This window comes from Rhinatrema bivittatum, chromosome 9 (genome assembly GCF_901001135.1).
Source record: "Rhinatrema bivittatum chromosome 9, aRhiBiv1.1, whole genome shotgun sequence".
In the NCBI taxonomy this organism is placed as follows: Eukaryota; Metazoa; Chordata; class Amphibia; order Gymnophiona; family Rhinatrematidae; genus Rhinatrema; species Rhinatrema bivittatum.
In genome coordinates, this window is record NC_042623.1 from 155132260 (window position 1) to 155142986 (window position 10727).

Genomic DNA, 10727 nt, shown 5'->3' on the forward strand with positions numbered 1-10727 from the left:
TAAAAATGACATTACATGTTCTTTAAAAGTCAAACTACTGTTATACCTTAATTCAGCAAAAAACAGTCATAAAGCTACTTTCCTTTCTCTGATGGTCCACCCCTAGGAGGCGCTATCCCCTATGATAAGAGCTACTTCCTTTTACAAATCTAAAATCTCTTTTTGTTTTCCTATGCTTGTAAACTCCTAACTCGCCTTCTAAAAGAAAAACTTAAAACAAACAACTTTGCACTTAATTAAAAGTCATTTATTTCCATCCAATATGCATATGTTCCACAAAGTTCTTACTACCAAATCCTGTAAATACCCTAAATAGAAATACGAATCATTTCCAAAAGCACAGACATATATCAGCTAGGAGTCTGGAAGTCTGCAAAATAAAAGGATGGCACAGACTAATATGCATTAACCAAAAGTTTTTCTTACTGGCATATAAATAGATAATAGGCATTGCTGCTTAACTCTCTGCTGTTCACCGTCTCACAATCTTTCTCCTTTACATATCATCTAACCAGTCCACAATACAAACATGTAATACCTGAACTCCCATCAAAATAAACCACCTAATTCATTCCCTTACGTCTAAAAGTTAGCAGCTAGTGAGATATAATCAAAACTAAGAACTAACGTAATTAACACATATTGCCGCAAAAAGGTCATGCATATTAGTGCCGTCCGTTTATTTCTGACCTGTGTTTAATTTAATTAAATCATATCTTCACACAATTTTAATGCAACTTACTTATATCTTTTCTCTCCTTTTACCCAAAACAGTCTAAATTTCTCAGCACACAGCCTTCTGCATCTTCATAGATCTTTTCCCTCTTTAACATTACGTCATCTCTCATCCCGAATATTCACTTTCCCCATACTTTCAACACAAATTTCTGTTTTCACATTAAACAGATCAATTCATTAGAATAAAGTTGCTCTCTTGTAGTATATCTATAGATTGTTTCCTTCTATCTCTCTGCCTATACCCCTGACCAAAGAAAAAACCATACATCCCTCTCCAATGATAAATCAAATCTAATTATAAATGACTTTAAATAAACACAAATTCATGCTTTCGTTCTTACCAAATGAAATGAAACACAATGCACAATAAACTCTCGGTAATCACACAATTCTAAAAACTTAGATGCAAATATGAGCATCTCTGCATTAATGGTAGGAAATAAAACCAAAAACTAAAAAGCTTACTGAGCTGGTTATTCTTTTTCTACGTTTACAGTGAACATAAGAGTCCTTGTGGCCAGCCATGGCTACATCAGTCAGCTCTGTACCTTGAGGGGGAGGGGGGAGAAGCAAAACACCAAAAAACTGAAAAAACTTCATTTCTCTGGTTAATGATACCCTAACAGCAATCACGCATTAACTCCAAAGCAAACTTAAATATGAACTGATAACAATAAATCTCATAGACTAAAATAAACTGGAGGCATTTATGTACCTCTGATCACAGACAGCTGTAAACTATAATATCCAGCCATGCAGTTTCTAGTTTTAAAAGCACCGCATTTGTTTTTGTTTAACAACTAAACTTTGGTAAAAATCCACTAACGAAAAACACCTTATCATACTAATTATAAAACTTTCAACTTACCAATTGTATCTTATTCCCTCTTTCTCCTTCTGAATCTACACACTTACAACAGCCGCTCCCCCGATGTAAAGTGAAAGTAAAAGTGAAACTGCTTGAGCGCAAGCCATGCGGTCTAAGAACAAAAGACCCCAGACTGACTAGTGCTGGCTACCCCTCTGTTTTTCAACTGTTCAATCTGAAAATAGCAGAACTTAAGTTAGATTTTAATCAAATCATCAACTCATGTCCTGTCTCCCTAACATATATTAAAGAACATTGTGCAAAAAGTATTCTAAACCTGATATAACACACAAGCTATATACACTGTACAACAAATAAAATAAAAACATTGCTACTTACAGATTTTTTTCCTTTTTTTTTTTTTTTTTTACATACTCACAAAAGGGATCCAACTTCATTCCACATCTGCTCTGAACTCATAATTCTCCGGGATAAACCTCCAGTCTACCTGGGTAACTCAATCTTTGAACGGCAAGCCAAATTTTACCCTTCAAGAACCTAGTATTACCTTCGTCCGCCAAAAGCAATACTACAGCTTATTAATAATTAATAATTAATAATAACAACAGTTATTAGAGTCCCATCTGGGGTGCCAAAATGTCTAATTTTGGGACTCATAGCTTAGGGCACAAGAACACTGCAATTCAGCAAGAGGTTTTAAAATTTAGTTTATTTTGGCTTTTTCAAAAGACATGCAAAGACAAGTGTTCTTGTGAGATGCAATCTGCCCTCTATCTGTAATAAGTAGCATCTCCCTGAATCTCTGCCATGCTTTGACTTATATAATTAAATACAACCTTCCCGAAGCTTCCAGAAAAGTGTAACCGCCCACAAACACATGATACGGTTGTCATGACAATCTATCCTGTATAGGAAATGCTTGTGAGGACCTCCCTCAACTAAGAATTCTTCTAACCCTGTTCCTCCTCCCAATGTAAACAAGTTCCTGTATCATACTGGCTTTGATGCAAGTATTCTCTTCTTGTCTTCTGTTGTTCTTCTTTGTTTATTGTAAACACCTCCCAGTCTGGGTCTTGAATAGAGCTTGGCACCAGGATTCATTCAAATTGGTTTCAGGTCATTGAAACCAATATCTGCAAGATAAAGGCTTGCATCCTGGTTTCCTGCAGAACGAGTATCCCTGCATTGTGAAGTAAATGTGGCCATTAAAATAGGCCTCTCTCCTTTTGTTGCCAGCAAATCTGTCTCAGAGATTCTCTGCAAGTCATTGATGCCTTCCTGGCCTGTAATTATAAGCTTTGCAGGATTTACCAGTTTCCCAACTCTTCTGCATCCGTTGAATCTGTGATAGTCAGAAAGTCTCTCAAAGTTCATTCACCTCTGACAGGCTAGTACAGCAGAGGAGTCTGGGTATTCTTGGTTATCTTACTCAGACATATTCTTCACTCTGCAAGCCAGCCATTGGCTTAGTATTACCAACAAAATACATTTCAGGGCCCACTTGTCAGCACCTGAAGGTCCCTGCAATTTTCATTTCTCACTTTTGCTCTAGTAGATCTCCATGATTCTTGCCTCCTCTCTGTGCCTCTTTCTAGTCTCCTCTTGCCTCCCTCTCTCTCTGATCTTGCTTCTTGCTAGTCCCATTATCAGCTGTTCTTGCGAACAGCTGATTTTACATTTTTTAAAAACATAAGAATTGCCATGCTGGGTCAGACCAAGATTCATCGAGCCCAGCATCCTGTCTCTGACAATGGCCAAGCCAAGTCACAAGTACCTGAAAGATCTAATAAAGTAGATCTTATTTCTGTTACTCACTCCCAGGGAGAACAATAGCTTTCTTTAGTTTACCAGGCTAATAATGTATTATTAGGAATTTGTTCAAACCTCTTTTAAACTCCACTATTCTAGTCTCCTTGATCATGTCCTCTGGCAACAAATTCCACAGATTAATAGTATGCTGAGTGAAAAAGTACTTTCTACAGTTTGTTTTGAATCTGCTGGTTGTTAGTTTCATGGCGTGTCTCTTGTTTTAGTATTATTTGAAAGGGTAAATATTCATCTTCTATTTACTCATTCCACCCCACTCATGATTTTATAAACTTCTATTATGTCCCCTCTCAGCCATCTTTTTCCAATCCAAAGAGCCTTAGCTTGCCTGGCCTCTTATCAGAGGAGAGATGTTCCATCCTCTTTATCATTTGTCGTTGCTCTCCTCTGTACCTTTTCCAGTTCTACTATGTCTTTCTTGAGATGGGGCAACCAGAGCTGCACACAGTGCTCAAGGTGTGGTTTCACCATGGCTTGATACAGAGGCAATATGGTATTTTCCATTTTATTCTCCATTCTTTTTCAGATCATTCCTAACATTGTATTTGCTTTTCTGACTGCCACTATGCGCTGAGCCGAGGATTTCAAAGTATTATTCACATGGACTTCCATTTCCTGGGTAGTGATTCCTAATACAGAACCCAGCATTGTTTACTTATAGTTGGGATTATTTTTCTCTATGTGCATCACTTAACACTCTTCCACAGTAAATTTCAGTTGCCCAGTCTCCTAGTCCCACAAGGTCCTTCTGCAGTTACTTGCAATCCACTGCTCTTTTAACAAATTTGAATACTTTTATGTTATCTACAAATTTAATCATCTCACGCATTGTTCCCTTTCCAGATGATTAATGAATATATTAAACAGCCCAGGTCCCAGTACTGATTCTCTCGACCTTTCTCCATTTGGGAAAACTGACCATTTGGTCCTACCCTCTGTTTCCTGCCTTTTAACCTATTACCAGCCCTCAATAGAATACTGCCTCTTATTTCATGTCTTTGTAATTCCTTGAGGAGTCTGTCATGGGGGACTTTATCAACTACCTGCTGAAAATCCATATACACTATATCAACTGATTCTTCTTTATATAATTGTTTATTTACACCTTCAAAAATTCTAAAAGATTGGAATGACAAGACTTCCCCTTGCTAAAACAATATTGACTCTTCTCCATTAAGCCATATCAATCTATATGACCAGTGATTTTGTTTTTAAGACTGGTGCTTACAGGTTTGCCTAGCATTGACATCAACCTCACTGGACCAAGGTCACCCTCTGGAGCCCTTTTTAAAAATTGGATTAATATTGGCCCTTTTCAGTCTTCAGGAATTGTGGCTGTTTTAAATGATAGGTTAAGATTACTAGCAATAAGTTAATAGCTTCATGCTTTAGTACTTTTAGACCTCTGGGGTAGATGTCATTCAGTCCCATTGATTTGTTACTCTTCAGTTTGTCAGCATGATTTATTAGATCCTCCATTGTCACCAATATTTGCCTTAGTTGCTTAGAATCTCCTTCAGTAAAGAATGCTTCAGGTATCTTTGTTCCCAACATCCTCCCTTATAAACCTCAAGGCAAAGACTTCATTAAGTTTTTTTTACTATTTCCTTGTCCTCTCTGAGCACCCTTTTTACCCCTCGATCATCTAATGGCCCAGCTGACTTCATCAAAGACCTTTTGCTTCCCATGTACTGAAAATGCTTTTATTAGTTTTTGTCTCATTGGCAATCTTATTCAAAGTGTCTCTTGGACTGCTTAACTGCCAGTGCTTATGCTCTTGCCTATTTTCATCATGTGGGTCTGCCTACCATACCCTTTTAGCTTTAACTGCCTCCTTTACCTCACTACCCCATGATGGCAGTGGTTTGGTCTTCCTTTGACTTTTTTCAATGTATGGAATACATTTTATCTGGGCTTCCAAAATGGTACCTTTAAACAATGTCCACTTCTCATGTGTTCATGGCATTTTAAAATGGGCCTTTGGCAGCCCTAGCTGGGCCTTCTCGGCCAAAAAGCTTCCCAAGCTCAACACTGGGACCTAGGCATGGCACTGAAGTCCTACAGCCGTATATCTAAATGATGCTGCCACACTAGAAGAAGGTACAAATATAACATCACTCTGGCACCATTCTATAGAAATATGATACCATTTTTAAAGTATCTAAAACACTTATACAAGAGGGAATAAATTTGTTCAAATATCTAGTTACTTAAGATTTTAAACAACCATTTAGAATAAGGAAAACAGTGCTTGATTTTTAATCCACTGTCTCTTGCCCGCAATGGGCCCCAGGCAGTATCAGCCTTTTATGCTCTATAGATGTAATCATTTACTGTCTCCTTATAAGCTATTTTTATAATTGTTTCATAAAACAATGACTTTTTGATTTTGCACCATTTTTAAAGTGCCAGGACCCAAGCAGAGGCAACTGGGCTTTGCTCCTGCCCATTTACAATGGCTCTTGGAAGGGGGTAAGAGTGGACCAGGATGAGAGCTCCCAGGCCCTGGCAACAAGAGGGGAAGGGCACTAAGCCCCAGGCCTAGGCATTTGCACTGGGCTCATCCAGGCCTAGGCCTCAGTGCCAAGGCTTGGGCTTACCATTGGGTCTTGCCTGGGTCTAGGCTGCATTGCTAGTCCAGACTAAGCTTTGGCCTGTGCACCGCACCTGGGCCTAGGCTCTGTGCTGGACCCGGACAATTTCTTTGGCCAAATCAAGGCTGCCAGAAACCTTTTTTATGTCTGTTCATTTGTTTTTGATTTTTTTTCATGTTTAATGTTTTTTTTTATATTTTGCAAATGAACCAAACCAATGTAAAACATTAAATGAATCAAATAAAAATGAATCCCCCTGAAACGAAAAAACAAAGTTAACCAATAATTTTAAATCTGCATATCTCTAGTCCCTGATTATCTTTCTTTTTGTCTTTGGTCTATCACTCGCTCTTTCTAGGGTAAATGCCAGGCAATAGTCACATTGGCACTCCCTCGGGGCCAGCTGACACCATTCCAATGAATAGCCATAGGACTCAACACTGATGCTAGGTTTCAGCACTGAGCTCATCCTGGCCTATGCTTGGTACCAGGCCTGTGCGTAGGCTTGGGCCTCAGCACCAGGTTTGTCATGGATCTAGACCTCAGCACCAGGCCTGGCTTGGTGCTGAGGTCTAGATCCTGCCCAAGCACCAGGCTTGGGCAGGATTTAGGCCGGGAAGGCCTAAGCAGGGTTGCCAGAGGCCCATTTTTGAAAAAAATGTCTTGTGTACAAAATTACCAGAAAATTTTCAGGTATTTTTGTAGGGGGCTATTTTTGGTTTGTTCCATACACAACAAACTGAAAATGGATTCCTTGAATTTTTGGCATTCCTTAAAAATGATTGCACATATCTGTCAGGGACTGTAGAATGAATAGATTGTCATTTACTGAGGATCAACTATTCAATGTACTAGCATAACTGGAAATATATACTTCAGTAGGTCCTACAGAATAGTTTATCTAGATATTGAAAGATCTAAAGGAGGTACTGGAGAAAAGTAGATGTATCATTCCACATAAATTTGAACTACAAGGTGAAATGGAAAACTGCAGAAAGTTTAGTTTAACATCAGGACACTGCATGGTAATGAAAACACTATTGAAGGATGGACGTGAAGAGCCCTGAAGCCAATGTGTTTTAGGATCATAGGCAGCAGAGTTTCATAAGGAAAAACACTTGTCAAACAAAAGATATGCTTTCTTCTGAGACTCCTCTTCACTAAACCCATAATCCCACTTAATTCTTATTATTACCATTTTGGCCTTCCTCTTTTCACTTAAAGAAAGTTTTAGCCCTTAAGCAATATTCTCCTCCATTAGAGTATTTGCCTGTCTAATTGACCTTCCTGCTTCCCTTTGTTTCTCCTGGTAATTATATTTATCCTTCTTGTTCTGTGTCTGTTTATATTTCATAAATGCCATTTTTTTTGCTCAAATTTTTTATTCTTCTTCTCTGATGAAGCATTATAGTCTCTTGCGTCTCTTCCCCTTGCTAACATGCCTGATGCAATGATTTATTGACATTTCTATTCTTCTTTTTATTGATGTCAATAGTTCCTCTATTTCTTAGATCCCATATGCCTATTAAAGCTTTCTTAACATAATGATTCATTTCAATTGTTACATAGTAATTAGCAACTCTAAATGTTCTTCATCTTTATTACATGATCACATGAGGAGTCTGATAGGTTACGAAGTGTGTGTCAAAGTTGAAGAAAATTACTCTTCTAGGTGCAAAACAGCAAAGTCTGCTTCCAGATTTAGGGACCAAACATGTCCTCATGTTGATGCAATTTTACAGGACTGGCCAACCAGGGATTTGTCAATCAAAGGAGACAAGGACTTTCTTTGTGTAATTGGAGCTGGGAGTTTGTGTGATATGATTCTGGGCTCCCTCTATCCTCCCCTATCCTTCCCTCTCCCCAGTCATGCTATGAAAAGCAGCCAGAAACCAAGAGTTTTTGATCACTTTATAGTAACTAACTACCTGTTCACATATGCAGCCCTTTCCACCAGTTTCTTTGTTGGCTGTCGGCAATTACCTGTTTGTTTGGCATATACATGCTGAGGCTGATAGGGCTTAAGTTGTAAAGTCTAGGGTTGCTGTTTGCCTGGGGAACCTGACAGGAGCTCTCCTTCCTTGCTGTACTATAAAACTGTGGCTTGCTTGAATGGGCAGCTGTGGAATTATTGTAAATCAACTCAGGAAGAAAATGAGAAGAATTTATGTAAATGTAGGTCGAGGAATTAACTAAAGAGAAATGCAATGCAATAGGAGTATTCGTTCATTTAAAACAAATGTGGAAAATGGAGCAAATGAGGCTTTTTTTTTAAAATGAATAATGAAAAAAATAAAAGCTTCGAAAAGAAAAAAAAAAAAAACAAAATATGAATGGATGAACCAAAAGCAAACTTTTTCTCTGTGCACATTCCTACAATATTAGTTGAGGAGAAATATAAATATATTTTTGCATATATTTATTTTGATGTGTTACAGTCTGTACATCTTATTTTCGGCACGGTACCAAGTAAATTCACTTGCATGCATAAATTGGTGCTGTACAATGCTTCTGTGGAGATACCAAAATCATGATCCCAAAGACTTTTGTGAAGGGTTGGGTATTTTGAATCATAATTTTTGCATGCAATAATATAATGTGGTTTGTGTGTGTGATATTTTATCTTGTTTAAAGGCTTTTTCTTTTTATTGAAGCAGGAAGGATTTGTGAATTAGACCATAAAGATGTTAGTAATGAGGATCCATGGTCTCATGTAAAATTAAAATTATTAGCATGCTGCCCCTCATCAAGCTTTCCTTAATTGATGGATGTGATTTAATTCATTGTCAAGTTCAGGAATGACCAACTAAAAAAACAAACAAACAAAAAAAAACATTAAGCAATTGGAGTATAAAGAAAGGTGAGGCTCTTTGAGACTTCATTTTGCAATATTAGTTTCATTACTTGAGCAAAGAGAACCCCAGAAGTGAAATTCACCAATTATATAAACAATTTCAAATCAGGAGAAAATACATAAACCAACTGTTATAAACACACAATTAAAAAAAAAGGTGGGGGGGAGGGAAGCCCCCAGAAAAGAACCCAACATGGACTTCTCAAATGGCTGAGATGTCAATCATAGGCCAGAAAAACCTTCCACAGTTTAATCCACAGTTTAATCAAAACATAAAGGGGTAGATTTTCAAAGGGTTACGCCTCAGGCAGGCGTAACTTTTGAAACAAAGGTAGGGGGGGATTTAGTTAGGGCTGGGGGGTGGGTTAGATAGGGGAAGGGAGGGGAAGGTGGGGGGGGCAGAAAAAAAGTTCCCTCCAAGGCCGCTCCAATTTCGGAGCGGCCTTGAGGGAACGGGGAAAGCCATCGGGGCTTCCCTCGGGCTCAGCGCATGCAAGGTGCACATGCGTGCACCCCCTTGTGCGCCGACCCTGGAATTTATAACATGTGTGTGGCAGCGCGCGCATGTTATAAAATTGGGTGTACATTTGTGCGCGCCGGGTAGCGTGCACAAATGTACCCCGCGCGCGTAATTAAAATCAGCCCCTTAGGCTTTATAGTTATAATACAATAAAATACTTAGCTTAAAAAAGGCATTCAGTCATGTGGTCTATGAATGCAAGTCCAATAATATTCAACGTAATCATTTACCAACCATTTGGTCACTATGAGGTCATATCCTATGTTTCTTGAGAATTTGAAAGCTTTTAAGCAGCGATTTTAGTGAAATGCAAAGCCACATTGACTTTTTCTGAGACATCTACCATTCCTGGGACTGTGTGTGCTTCTTAGTGAGTCAAAATTTATGAATATTATTGGATTATCGGATTTGTTTTCTCGAATTTTGAATTTGATTTAATTTTTAGGGATGTTCATTCATTTGAAACCAATAGATAAAGCGGGAAAAATAAGCCTGTTTTGGGTTGATTTCAAACAAACTGAGGGGGGTCATTTATCAAAATGCGCTAAGGCGTTTTTGCATGCGTTAAGGGCTTATCGCATGAGATAGTACCATTTCGTATGGTACGATGCAAATTTGAAAAAGAGGAGTTAGGGGCAGGGTTTGCCAGTCAGCGAAGTGCTATCGCACAGACTTAATGCTGATTTTAACCTGAAAGGCCTGTTTTAGTAGATTTGAAGCGAGAGAGAGAGAACACCTAGCCATGGTGTATCCCTATGAGTGGCCCACCTAGTAACTCGAGGTGCGGTTTAGGTATTAGTGTAGGGCACATTGAACGTGAGACATACGAACAGAACAGTGGTCTCTTGTGAAGATTTGATGACCTACGGATAGAGGAAACTCACCCAAAGATGAGATTTGGGCAGTGTTCTCTCCACCTAGCTTGATGTTCCCCAGGTAGAGAGTCCATCAAGCTAGGTTGAGAGAACCTTGCACAAATATCATCTTGGAGTGAAATTTTGTGCGGCGACGAGAACAGGCCTCTCCCAGTTCCCGCCCAGTCTGCTCCAATTAAGAATCGGACTGGGAAGGAACTTCCCTATCCCCCTGCCCATACTCTCCCTCTTCCCCTGTCCTTCCCACCCCCTAAACCCTTTACCCTACCTTTTTTTTTTTTATTTTGTTGCTTACTGCTCTGTTGGAGCAGTAGCAACTTGCGTCCGCCATCAGTCTCTTCTCCAGTGTAGTGGTCAAAATGGGCCACTGTAGTGGCTGCCTCCAGCCCCACCTTTCTTGCCCCCGGACCACCCCTTTCCTTTGGCCCGGCACTTCTGTGCATAAGCAGTCAGGCTCCTTCTTGCAGTGTGTGCAAGACCCAGCTGCGCA